Consider the following 12,812-nt stretch of genomic DNA (forward strand, 5'->3'; position numbering starts at 1 on the left):
TTTCCAAACTAAATACTAGTATTTTGACAGATTTGAATGTTTCCAAACTAAATACTAGTATTTTGACAGATTTGAATGCTTCAAAACTAAAATACTAGATTTGAATGTTTCCAAACTAAATACTAGTATTTTGACAGATTTGAATGTTTCAAAACTAAATACTAGTATTTTGACAGATTTGAATGTTTCCAAACTAAATACTAGTATTTTGACAGATTTGAATGTTTCCAAACTAAATACTAGTATTTTGACAGATTTGAATGTTTCAAACTAAATACTAGTATTTTGACAGATTTGAATGTTTCCAAACTAAATACTAGTATTTTGACAGATTTGAATGTTTCCAAACTAAATACTAGTATTTTGACAGATTTGAATGTTTCCAAACTAAATACTAGTATTTTGACAGATTTGAATGTTTCCAAACTAAATACTAGTATTTTGACAGATTTGAATGTTTCCAAACTAAATACTAGTATTTTGACAGATTTGAATGTTTCCAAACTAAATACTAGTATTTTGACAGATTTGAATGTTTCAAACTAAATACTAGTATTTTGACAGATTTGAATGTTTCCAAACTAAATACTAGTATTTTGACAGATTTGAATGTTTCCAAACTAAATACTAGTATTTTGACAGATTTGAATGTTTCCAAACTAAATACTAGTATTTTGACAGATTTGAATGTTTCCAAACTAAATACTAGTATTTTGACAGATTTGAATGTTTCCAAACTAAATACTAGTATTTTGACAGATTTGAATGTTTCCAAACTAAATACTAGTATTTTGACAGATTTGAATGTTTCCAAACTAAATACTAGTATTTTGACAGATTTTGAATGTTTCCAAACTAAATACTAGTATTTTGACAGATTTGAATGTTTCCAAACTAAATACTAGTATTTTGACAGATTTGAATGTTTCCAAACTAAATACTAGTATTTTGACAGATTTGAATGTTTCAAACTAAATACTAGTATTTTGAATTTGAATGTTTCCAAACTAAATACTAGTATTTTGACAGATTTGAATGTTGTATTTTGACAGATTTGAATGTTTCCAAACTAAATACTAGTATTTTGACAGATTTTCCAAACTAAATACTAGTATTTTGATGTTTTCCAAACTAAATACTAGTATTTTGACAGATTTTGAATTTGTTTTCCAAACTAAATACTAGTATTTTGACAGATTTGAATGTTTCCAAACTAAATACTAGTATTTTGACAGATTTGAATGTTTCCAAACTAAATACTAGTATTTTGACAGATTTGAATGTTTCCAAACTAAATACTAGTATTTTGACAGATTTGAATGTTTCCAAACTAAATACTAGTATTTTGACAGATTTGAATGTTTCCAAACTAAATACTAGTATTTTGACAGATTTGAATGTTTCAAACTAAATACTAGTATTTTGACAGATTTGAATGTTTCCAAACTAAATACTAGTATTTTGACAGATTTGAATGTTTCCAAACTAAATACTAGTATTTTGACAGATTTGAATGTTTCCAAACTAAATACTAGTATTTTGACAGATTTGAATGTTTCCAAACTAAATACTAGTATTTTGACAGATTTGAATGTTTCCAAACTAAATACTAGTATTTTGACAGATTTGAATGTTTCCAAACTAAATACTAGTATTTTGACAGATTTGAATGTTTCCAAACTAAATACTGGTATGTTGAAAGCTGTTGTGTAGGTCAGTGGTGTAGTGGTGCCTGGAGAAGTGGGTATTCAGTACTCTAATTTAGTAAAACATTTTCCAAACGGCCCAGAGAAGGAAAGGCAACCTCTGTGAAAAGCACGAGAAACAGTGATACACTCTGAATGACCTAAATGATGAATCCCATATTGGTCTTTCACAGTCAGACCAACCCAAACTGTACTGTTCAGTAGGATAATAGTAGACCAACCCAAGCTGTACTGTTCAGTAGGATAATAGTAGACCAACCCAAGCTGTACTGTTCAGTAGGATAATAGTAGACCAACCCAAGCTGTACTGTTCAGTAGGATAATAGTAGACCAACCCAAGCTGTACTGTTCAGTAGGATAATAGTAGACCAACCCAAGCTGTACTGTTCAGTAGGATAATAGTAGACCAACCCAAGCTGTACTGTTCAGTAGAATAATAGTAGACCAACCCAAGCTGTACTGTTCAGTAGGATAATAGTAGACCAACCCAAGCTGTACTGTTCAGTAGAATAATAGTAGATCAACCCAAGCTGTACTGTTCAGTAGGATAATAGTAGACCAACATGGTTAGGTAGGACACAATATATCTGTTAGATAGGAACAACAGTAGTGACACATGGTTAGGTAGGACACAAGATATCTGTTAGATAGGAACAACAGTAGTGACACATGGTTAGATAGGACACAAGATATCTGTTAGATAGGAACAACAGTAGTGATACATGGTTAGGTAGGACACAAGATATCTGTTAGATAGGAACAACAGTAACGTTATTGATACAAACCCTCAATGTGAAGTGATATTAATCCATAAATACAGAGCACAAGTACAACCCTTTTATATAAACCTTTTAAGGTAGTAAGAAAATAAACATTCACTTAATATTTCAATAAGTCCCCTGCTAGTAAATCACCTGCTGGTAATAACTAGCGTGACATTGTAGTGCAGAGACCAACGGTGCTCGTTAGCTCGTCATTAACACGGCTAGCTAAGACAGCAACAACTTGGTTAACTGGCTGAAATAGGTCTTCAATTCATGAACGGCTAAATAAATATCTACAGAGCCACATTCGCTATTGACTTTAGGATATATGAACCAGTTTTCCAAAAGCACTATTGTGTTATACAGTTTGAAACAGTTTTTATGTACAGAGGAAGAGGACTCGAACCTGCTCTCAGAATATCTGTCAGACTGAGGAGCGGGCAGACCAACTTCCCAAATAGGGAGAAGCACTCAAAACCTACTAGTTGTTCTTTCAAAGAAAATTATACAAAAATGGTAGGTCCGAAGACCTCTCGTATTACCAACCTTACTACAATGGCAGCAAATATCTTAATGAATTCAGTAACACATAATGAAAGGAAACGTTATTTATATCACCCCTTTTCCCGAGGTGAATGGTTTCACCCACTACTCTCCCGGAACTGAGGCTTTGACGTCAACAGTTTCACTTTGTTCCACCTTTGGTGAGCAAAACAGCTAATAACGTAGCTAAATACTGACATTATTCTCAATCGAGATATCTGTTCATATCTAAACACATGCCTCTGCTTTGGTCTATTCCATTGATATTGTCAAACTGAACATTACATTGAACATGTGAGTCATTTAGCAGACGCTCTTATCCAGAGAGACTTACAGTAGTGACTGGATACATTTTCATACGTTGCATTGGCAGGACAATTCCATTAGTAGTTGGGAGGAGAGCAGAAACAGCCTAACACCTCCACTGATACTGTGTAACCTGTCTGCAGTCAACCAGCCATCCAGACTGAAGTGAAGGCCTTGTTACAGAATGAAAACACCTTCTCTTTCGTCGGCATGGCAACCTGTAAACATGTCAGTGGCGTCACAATGTTGCACAACAGCAGCAGAACATTGGATGGAGGGTCATTGTATCATTACACAGTGTCACTGTCTATTCTACTGTATTGGTACATGTGGTATTACAATACATTAGAAGATCTGTAGATGGGAGCATTGAAACAATTTACAACACATCGTCAACTAGCAACCTGCTCTGTTTCAGTGCTGTTTAAATATCCCACTTATTTTATTCTGCTGTTAGAGGCCATCAGTAGAGACAGTCAGGAAAATAGTCTTTGTAGCAAGTTTTTTTCTGTCAAACCTGGGAAGTGTGTCTATATAGGTAAGTATATATACAATTAGGATGTTACTTTAAGGTCAAATGTACTGTAACTGTCTAGTTGTGGAGAGAATCTAAATGTATTGTTTATTGACCTCCTCACCTCTCCATTCTAGCACCATACGTTCTGTTGTTTACTGATCTCCTCTCCATTCTAGCACCATACGTTCTGTTGTTTACTGATCTCCTCTCCATTCTAGCACCATACGTTCTGTTGTTTACTGATGTCCTCTCCATTCTAGCACCATACGTTCTGTTGTTTACTGATCTCCTCTCCATTCTAGCACCATACGTTCTGTTGTTTACTGATCTCTTCTCCATTCTAGCACCATACGTTCTGTTGTTTACTGATCTCCTCTCCATTCTAGCACCATACGTTCTGTTGTTTACTGATCTCTTCTCCATTCTAGCACCATACGTTCTTCAGAAGCTGGACAGCATATGAATAGAATCCATCTTCTCTCACCTTCTCCCCTCAAGACCAACATCACACAAGATGCTTCAGAACAACAACAACAACAACAAGCTGGTGAAGTTGCTACCCAACAGGAACAACCAATATATTTAAGTTCTATAGTCTACCAAGTGTTAATGTCATTGTAGAGGGTGGGTCCCAAAGACCCTCCCCATTAGTGATTAAGGGGACTTGAAGATTCATATGTTTTGCTGCAGGCCTTATAATAGATACTGTTTCTATGTGTCTAAACTCTGCCACTATACGTTGTACAAGCATCTATATTAGTCTTTGTGGTTAGGCCCTGGCTGATGTGAGAGTGGGCTTGCAGGCTGGGTCTGAGTCTATATTAGTCTTTGTGGTTAGGCCCTGGCTGATGTGAGAGTGGGCTTGCAGGCTGGGTCTGAGTCTATATTAGTCTTTGTGGTTAGGCCCTGGCTGATGTGAGAGTGGGCTTGCAGGCTGGGTCTGAGTCAGACTGAAACTAGATAAAGAGAAGTAACCACTGTCTGGTTTTGACATGTTGATATTGTGTGGTAGTGGACAATGCTAATGAATTCACAGAAGCTACTGTACCAGGTTACTTTATAAGGTAACCTCAGCTTATTGATACACACATACATTGACGTAGGTGATTATACCACCAGGTAGTGACCACATGTATATAATCAGCTGTGCCCTTAGGTGGGTTGCAGAACTTACTCTGAAACATACATGCTGTGTTCCCGTTGTCAACTTCTGTCTGCAACCACATTAATAAATGAATGATTGATTTACTTAAAGATATTGTCTGGTTGCTGATTTCACCAATAAGTAAATGATTGACAAGGAACAAGGAACCTGCCCCGACATCACCACCATGAATGTAGAAGTTATATAGTCTACCAACTGTTAATATCACCACCATGGATGTAGAAGTTATATAGCCTACCAAGTGTTAATATCACCACCATGGATGTAGAAGTTATATAGTCTACCAAGTGTTAATATCACCACCATGGATGTAGAAGTTATATAGTCTACCAAGTGTTAATATCACCACCATGGATGTAGAAGTTATATAGTCTACCAAGTGTTAATATCACCACCATGGATGTAGAAGTTATATAGTCTACCAAGTGTTAATGTCACCACCATGGATGTAGAAGTTATATAGTCTACCAAGTGTTAATGTCACCACCATGAATGTTTAAGTTATATAGTCTACCAAGTGTTAATGTCACTACATGTTTAAGTTATATAGTCTACCAAGTGTTAATGTCACCACCATGAATGTAGAAGTTATATAGTCTACCAAGTGTTAATGTCACCACCATGAATGTAGAAGTTATATAGTCTACCAAGTGTTAATGTCACCACCATGAATGTAGAAGTTATATAGTCTACCAAGTGTTAATGTCACTACATGTTTAAGTTATATAGTCTACCAAGTGTTAATGTCACTACATGTTTAAGTTATATAGTCTACTAAGTGTTAATGTCACCACCATGAATGTAGAAGTTATATAGTCTACCAAGTGTTAATATCACCACCATGAATGTAGAAGTTATATAGTCTACCAAGTGTTAATGTCACCACCATGAATGTAGAAGTTATATAGTCTACCAAGTGTTAATGTCACCACCATGGATGTAGAAGTTATATAGTCTACCAAGTGTTAATGTCACCACCATGGATGTAGAAGTTATATAGTCTACCAAGTGTTAATGTCACCACCATGGATGTAGAAGTTATATAGTCTACCAAGTGTTAATATCACCACCATGGATGTAGAAGTTATATAGTCTACCAAGTGTTAATTTCTATCCTACTGTGATACTTGTGAGTTGATATGATGTCATTGATGATTTCTAACAGATTTCCACACAGTGGAGTCCCTGCAGATTGTGAAAAACAGGATGTGTCACACACTGTGGTCACACCCAAACAGCTCTTTGCTGTACGCCCAGACTTAACACTAAGTCACACAAGACAAGTTTGTATCAGTGGAAAAACACTAGCATTTAACAGACAATTCTCTAAGTAAAAAAACAGTATAGCATGTCTCATTTACCACCACACCTGTTGAGTTGACTTGGGTAACAGACCTCTAGCTTCTACAACACAGAAAGTTAGAGGTGACTTTCCCAAGTCAGTCACTGACAATTAGGTAAGATATTATAGGACACTATGTGTAACTGCTGCTCTGTCAGCAGTTTCCTGTGGAGTTTTTCTGATGTCAGTGTTTCCTTCTGATTTGCTTAACAGTTTGCCACATAATTGAAGTAAGGAAGTAATGAGCTAGAAATCATATAGCCTAGCAGTATTTCTCACTCTTCAGTCCTCTCTTCATGACAGTAGACGTGTTTCGCTCAGTGGAGCCCCAGTTAGAGAAAGATATGATACCTGCAGTGATATTGGTGATCCTGTTCTGGAGCACAGGTATGTTTCGAAATTGTAAGATATATTACAATTTGTGCAGCTAGAAAATAACATCCAGCTGGAAGCAGGCAGTAAAAATGTGTCTCAAAGCAGGACAATGATGTGATCACCTGTAAATGTACTTTACTGTAGTCGAACTGTCCATCTGGGGACAGGCACTAATATCAGTTAAGGTGTGATGGTCAGTCTTATTAGAACCAAGGTAAGACCCAAATGCAGACAACAGGGTTCAGGCAAAGACAGGTCAAGGCAGGCAGGGGTCGATAGTCCAGAGTCAGGGGGCAAAGGTACAGGACAGCAGGCATCCTCAGGGTAGGCAGATATCTGTAATCCAGAGGAGGGCAGAGGTACAGATCAGCAAGCAGGCTCAGGGTCAGGCAGGTGGGCTCAGAGTCAGGACAGCAGGCATCCTCAGGGTAGGCAGAGATCTGTAATCCAGAGGAGGGCAGAGGTACAGATCAGCAAGCAGGCTCAGGGTCAGGCAGGTGGGCTCAGAGTCAGGACAGGCAGAGTGGTCAGGCAGGTGGGCTCAGAGTCAGGACAGGCAGGTGGGCTCAGAGTCAGGACAGGCAGAGTGGTCAGGCAGGTGGGCTCAGAGTCAGGACAGGCAGAGTGGTCAGGCAGGTGGGCTCAGAGTCAGGACAGGCAGAGTGGTCAGGCAGGTGGGCTCAGAGTCAGGACAGGCAGAGTGGTCAGGCAGGTGGGCTCAGAGTCAGGACAGGCAGAGTGGTCAGGCAGGCGGGCTCAGAGTCAGGACAGGCTCAGGGTGGGCTCAGAGTCAGGACAGGCAGAGTGGTCAGGCAGGTGGGCTCAGAGTCAGGCAGGTGGGCTCTGAGTCAGGACAGGCAGAGTGGTCAGGCAGGTGGGCTCAGAGTCAGGACAGGCAGAGTGGTCAGGCAGGCGGGCTCAGAGTCAGGACAGGCTCAGGGTCAGGCAGGTGGGCTCAGAGTCAGGACATGCAGAGTGGTCAGGCAGGTGGGCTCAGAGTCAGGCAGGTGGGCTCAGAGTCAGGACAGGTAGAGTGGTCAGGCAGGTGGGCTCAGAGTCAGGACAGGCAGAGTGGTCAGGCAGGCGGGCTCAGAGTCAGGACAGGCTCAGGGTCAGGCAGGTGGGCTCAGAGTCAGGACAGGCAGAGTGGTCAGGCAGGTGGGCTCAGAGTCAGGCAGGTGGGCTCAGAGTCAGGACAGGTAGAGTGGTCAGGCAGGTGGGCTCATAGTCAGGACAGGCAGAGTGGTCAGGCAGGCGGGCTCAGAGTCAGGACAGGCTCAGTGTCAGGCAGGTGGGCTCAGAGTCAGGACAGGCAGAGTGGTCAGGCAGGTGGGCTCAGAGTCAGGCAGGTGGGCTCAGAGTCAGGACAGGTAGAGTGGTCAGGCAGGTGTGCTCAGAGTCAGGACAGGCAGAGTGGTCAGGCAGGTGGACTCAGAGTCAGGGTCAAGGGTCAAAACCAGGAGGACAAGAAAACAGAGACTGGGGAAAAAGCATAAATACAGGCATAAATACACAGGGGATAATGGGGAAGATGTGCTTCACCTGGAAGGGGGTGGAGATAATCACAAAGACAGGTGAAACAGATCAGGGTGTGACACAATGTTCTCTCTAAGCTGCAGATAAATCAGCCAATAGCGAGAAGCACAAGATTGAACTTCACTAACTTTTCGAGAGCAGCTGGTCACCAACCGTTTGATCGCGAACTGGTCGATCTCCATGGTATTCCTAGTGGATCGACAAACACTTCTGTAAAAACCCACGATAAAGCCTTGTGTCAAAGTAACCAAGAGTGGTATGGTGTTGATATGGTCTAGTCATAGTAACCAGGAGTGGTATGGTGTTGATATGGTGTAGTCATAGTAACCAGGAGTGGTATAGTGTTGATATGGTGCAGTCATAGTAACCAGGAGTGGTATGGTGTTGATATGGTCTAGTCATAGTAACCAGGAGTGGTATGGTGTTGATATGGTGTAGTCATAGTAACCAGGAGTGGTATAGTGTTGATATGGTGCAGTCATAGTAACCAGGAGTGGTATGGTGTTGATATGGTGTAGTCATAGTAACCAGGAGTGGTATGGTGTTGATATGGTCTAGTCATAGTAACCAGGAGTGGTATGGTGTTGATATGGTGTCGTCAAAGTAACCTGGAATGGTATGTTGTTGATATGGTGTCGTCATAGTTACCTGGAATGGTATGGTGTTGATATGGTGTCGTCAAAGTAACCTGGAATGGTATGGTGTTGATATGGTGTCATCATAGTAACCTGGAATGGTATGGTGTTGATATGGTGTAGTCATAGTAACCAGGAATAGCATGGTGTTGATATGGTGCCGTCATAGTAACCAGGAATAGTATGGTGTTGATATGGTAAAGTCAACACCATTTGATATTGTGTAGGCATAGTAACCAGGAATGGTATGGTGTTGATATGGTAACGTCATAGTAACCAGGAGTGGTATGGTGTTGATATGGTGTCATCATAGTAACCAGGAATAGTATGGTGTTGATATGGTGTAGTCATAGTAACCAGGAATGGTATGGTGTTGATATGGTGTCATCATAGTAACCGGCAGTGGTATGGTGTTGATATGGTGTAGGCATAGTAACTAGGAGTGGTATGGTTTTGATATGGTGTAGGCATAGTAACCAGGAATGGTATGGTGTTGATATGGTGTCGTCATAGTAACCAGGAGTGGTATGGTGTTGATATGGTGTAGGCATAGTAACTAGGAGTGGTATGGTGTTGATATTGTGTAGGCATAGTAACCAGGAATGGTATGGTGTTGATATGGTGTCGTTATAGTAACCAGGAGTGGTATGGTGTTGATATGGTGTAGGCATCGTAACTAACACCACCACTGTTCTAGAGTTTCCCCTGTTAACACCATCAGTGTTCTAGAGTTTTCCCTGTTAACACCACCACTGTTCTAGAGTTTCCCCTGTTAACACCATCACTGTTCTAGAGTTTTCCCTATTAACACCAGCTCTGTTCTAGAGTTTTCCCTGTTAAAACCATCTCTGTTCTAGAGTTTTCCCTGTTAATACCATCACTGTTCTAGAGTTTTCCCTATTAACACCACCACTGTTCTAGAGTTTTCCCTGTTAACACCACCACTGTTCTAGAGTTTCCCCTGTTAACACCATCAGTGTTCTAGAGTTTCCCCTGTTAACACCGTCACTGTTCTAGAGTTTCCCCTGTTAATTCCATCAGTGTTCTAGAGTTTCCCCTGTTAACACCATCACTGTTCTAGAGTTTCCCCTGTTGACACCATCAGTGTTCTAGTTTCCCCTGTTAACACCATCACTGTTCTAGAGTTTCCCCTGTTAACACCATCACTGTTCTAGAGTTTTTCCTGTTAACACCATCACTGTTCTAGAGTTATCCCTGTTAACACCATCACTGTTCTAGAGTTTCTCCTGTTAACACCACCACTGTTCTAGAGTTTCTCCTGTTAACACCATCACTGTTCTAGAGTTTTCCCTGTTAACACCATCACTGTTCTAGAGTTTCTCCTGTTAACACCACCACTGTTCTAGAGTTTCTCCTGTTAACACCACCACTGTTCTAGAGTTTCTCATGTTGACACCATCACTGTTCTAGAGTTTCTCCTGTTAACACCATCACTGTTCTAGAGTTTCTCCTGTTAACACCATCAGTGTTCTAGAGTTTCCCCTGTTAACACCGTCACTGTTCTAGAGTTTTCCCTGTTAACACCATCACTGTTCTAGAGTTTTCCCTGTTAACACCATCACTGTTCTAGAGTTTCTCCTGTTAACACCACCACTGTTCTAGAGTTTCTCCTGTTAACACCACCACTGTTCTAGAGTTTCTCCTGTTAACACCATCACTGTTCTAGAGTTTTCCCTGTTAACACCATCACTGTTCTAGAGTTTCTCCTGTTAACACCATCACTGTTCTAGAGTTATCCCTGTTAACACCATCACTGTTCTAGAGTTTCTCCTGTTAACACCATCTCTGTTCTAGAGTTTCCCCTGTTAACACCATCACTGTTCTAGAGTTTTCCCTGTTAACACCATCACTGTTCTAAAGTTATCCCTGTTAACACCATCTCTGTTCTAGAGTTTCCCCTGTTAACACCATCACTGTTCTAGAGTTTTCCCTGTTAACACCATCACTGTTCTAGAGTTTCCCCTGTTAACACCATCACTGTTCTAAAGTTATCCCTGTTAACACCATCACTGTTCTAGAGTTATCCCTGTTAACACCATCACTGTTCTAGAGTTTTCCCTGTTAACACCATCACTGTTCTAGAGTTTTCCCTGTTAACACCATCACTGTTAACACCATCACTGTTCTAGAGTTTTCCCTGTTAACACCATCACTGTTCTAGAGTTTTCCCTGTTAACACCATCACTGTTCTAGAGTTTTCCCTGTTAACACCGTCACTGTTCTTGAGTTTTCCCTGTTAACACCATCACTGTTAACACCATCACTGTTCTAGAGTTATCCCTGTTAACACCATCACTGTTCTAGAGTTTTCCCTATTAACACCATCACTGTTCTAGAGTTTTCCCTGTTAACACCATCACTGTTCTAGAGTTTTCCCTGTTAACACCATCACTGTTCTAGAGTTTTCCCTATTAACACCATCACTGTTCTAGAGTTTTCCCTGTTAACACCATCACTGTTCTAGAGTTTTCCCTGTTAACACCATCACTGTTCTAGAGTTTTCCCTATTAACACCATCACTGTTCTAGAGTTTTCCCTGTTAACACCATCACTGTTCTAGAGTTTTCCCTGTTAACACCATCACTGTTCTAGAGTTTTCCCTGTTAACACCATCAACATGTCCCTTTACTCTGGTAAATGTGATAAATGGAATATTATCCACTTTCACTGCAACAAACCGAAACTAAACCAACTATGTAAGAGATGTTGTAGACAGAACGCATCGGAGTAGGATTCTATTGCATTGACACGACTCATCCTGTACTCGACACAGACCGGTGGGGCAGAACCAATCAGAGCTGCAGGAGGACTACATGCAAATAGAGCATTGCCATATATGGATCTGTTCCAGTTACTTTGAACTGGACTGTGTTTACAGCTGTAGGAGTAGGATTCTATTGCCTTTATAAGTGGATAAACAGGTTCATGTCAAGCCCTGCAGGTTTCTTTCAAAAGTCTCATGGAATGTAGGTCTACGTTGAACACCACACATTGGCTGCTACTGTAGACTGAATGACAGAACAGCTGTTTACATGTTCAAATGTTATGGGATGTAGGTCTACGTTGAACACCACACATTGGCTGCTACTGTAGACTGAATGACAGAACAGCTGTTTACATGTTCAAATGTTATGGGATGTAGGTCTACGTTGAACACCACACATTGGCTGCTACTGTAGACTGAATGACAGAACAGCTGTTTACATGTTCAAATGTTATGGGATGTAGGTCTACGTTGAACACCACACATTGGCTGCTACTGTAGACTGAATGACAGAACAGCTGTTTACATGTTTAAATGTTATGGGATGTATTTTATCTATAGTTTTTGATGGTAGGTCACTCTGGTAGATCTACATTATGATCAAATAGCCACAGTAGCCCACTTGTCCACTGTTAACGGTTAGTTAAAGGGGGTACAGCCTCTGTGTTCACAGTAAACACACACTGTTAGAACTGTAAGTTAAAGGGGGTACAGCCTCAGTGTTCACAGTAAACACACACTGTTAACTGTAAGTTAAAGGGGGTACAGCCTCTGTGTTCACAGTAAACACACACTGTTAGAACTGTAAGTTAAAGGGGGTACAGCCTCAGTGTTCACAGTAAACACACACTGTTAGAACTGTAAGTTAAAGGGGGTACAGCCTCAGTGTTCACAGTAAACACACACTGTTAACTGTAAGTTAAAGGGGGTACAGCCTCAGTGTTCACAGTAAACACACACTGTTAGAACTGTAAGTTAAAGGGGGTACAGCCTCTGTGTTCACAGTAAACACACACTGTTAGAACTGTTACTTAAAGGGGGGTACAGCCTCTGTGTTCACAGTAAACACACACTGTTAGAACTGTATGTTAAAGGGGGTACAGCCTCTGTGTTCACAGTAAACACACACTGTTAGAAC

The 12,812-nt window shown here is 40.6% G+C and overlaps 2 long non-coding RNA genes across 2 annotated transcripts in view; both read left to right on the forward strand.

Moving 5' to 3' along the window:
• The first annotated feature begins 3,533 nt into the window (after nucleotides 1-3,533).
• Nucleotides 3,534-5,090, forward strand: LOC135561688 (uncharacterized). The gene is made up of 2 exons (XR_010459606.1): nucleotides 3,534-3,857; nucleotides 4,265-5,090. It is a non-coding gene; the product is annotated as an uncharacterized LOC135561688 (long non-coding RNA).
• Nucleotides 5,091-6,583: 1,493 nt separating this feature from the next.
• The window catches only part of LOC135561685 (uncharacterized), a 165,189-nt gene continuing 158,960 nt past the window's right edge, over nucleotides 6,584-12,812 (forward strand). Inside the window, exon 1 of the long non-coding RNA XR_010459603.1 lies at nucleotides 6,584-6,730. This is a non-coding gene — a long non-coding RNA (uncharacterized LOC135561685). The remainder of the gene's footprint in view (nucleotides 6,731-12,812) is intronic.

Source organism: Oncorhynchus nerka, linkage group LG18, assembly GCF_034236695.1.
Source record: "Oncorhynchus nerka isolate Pitt River linkage group LG18, Oner_Uvic_2.0, whole genome shotgun sequence".
NCBI lineage: Eukaryota > Metazoa > Chordata > Actinopteri > Salmoniformes > Salmonidae > Oncorhynchus > Oncorhynchus nerka.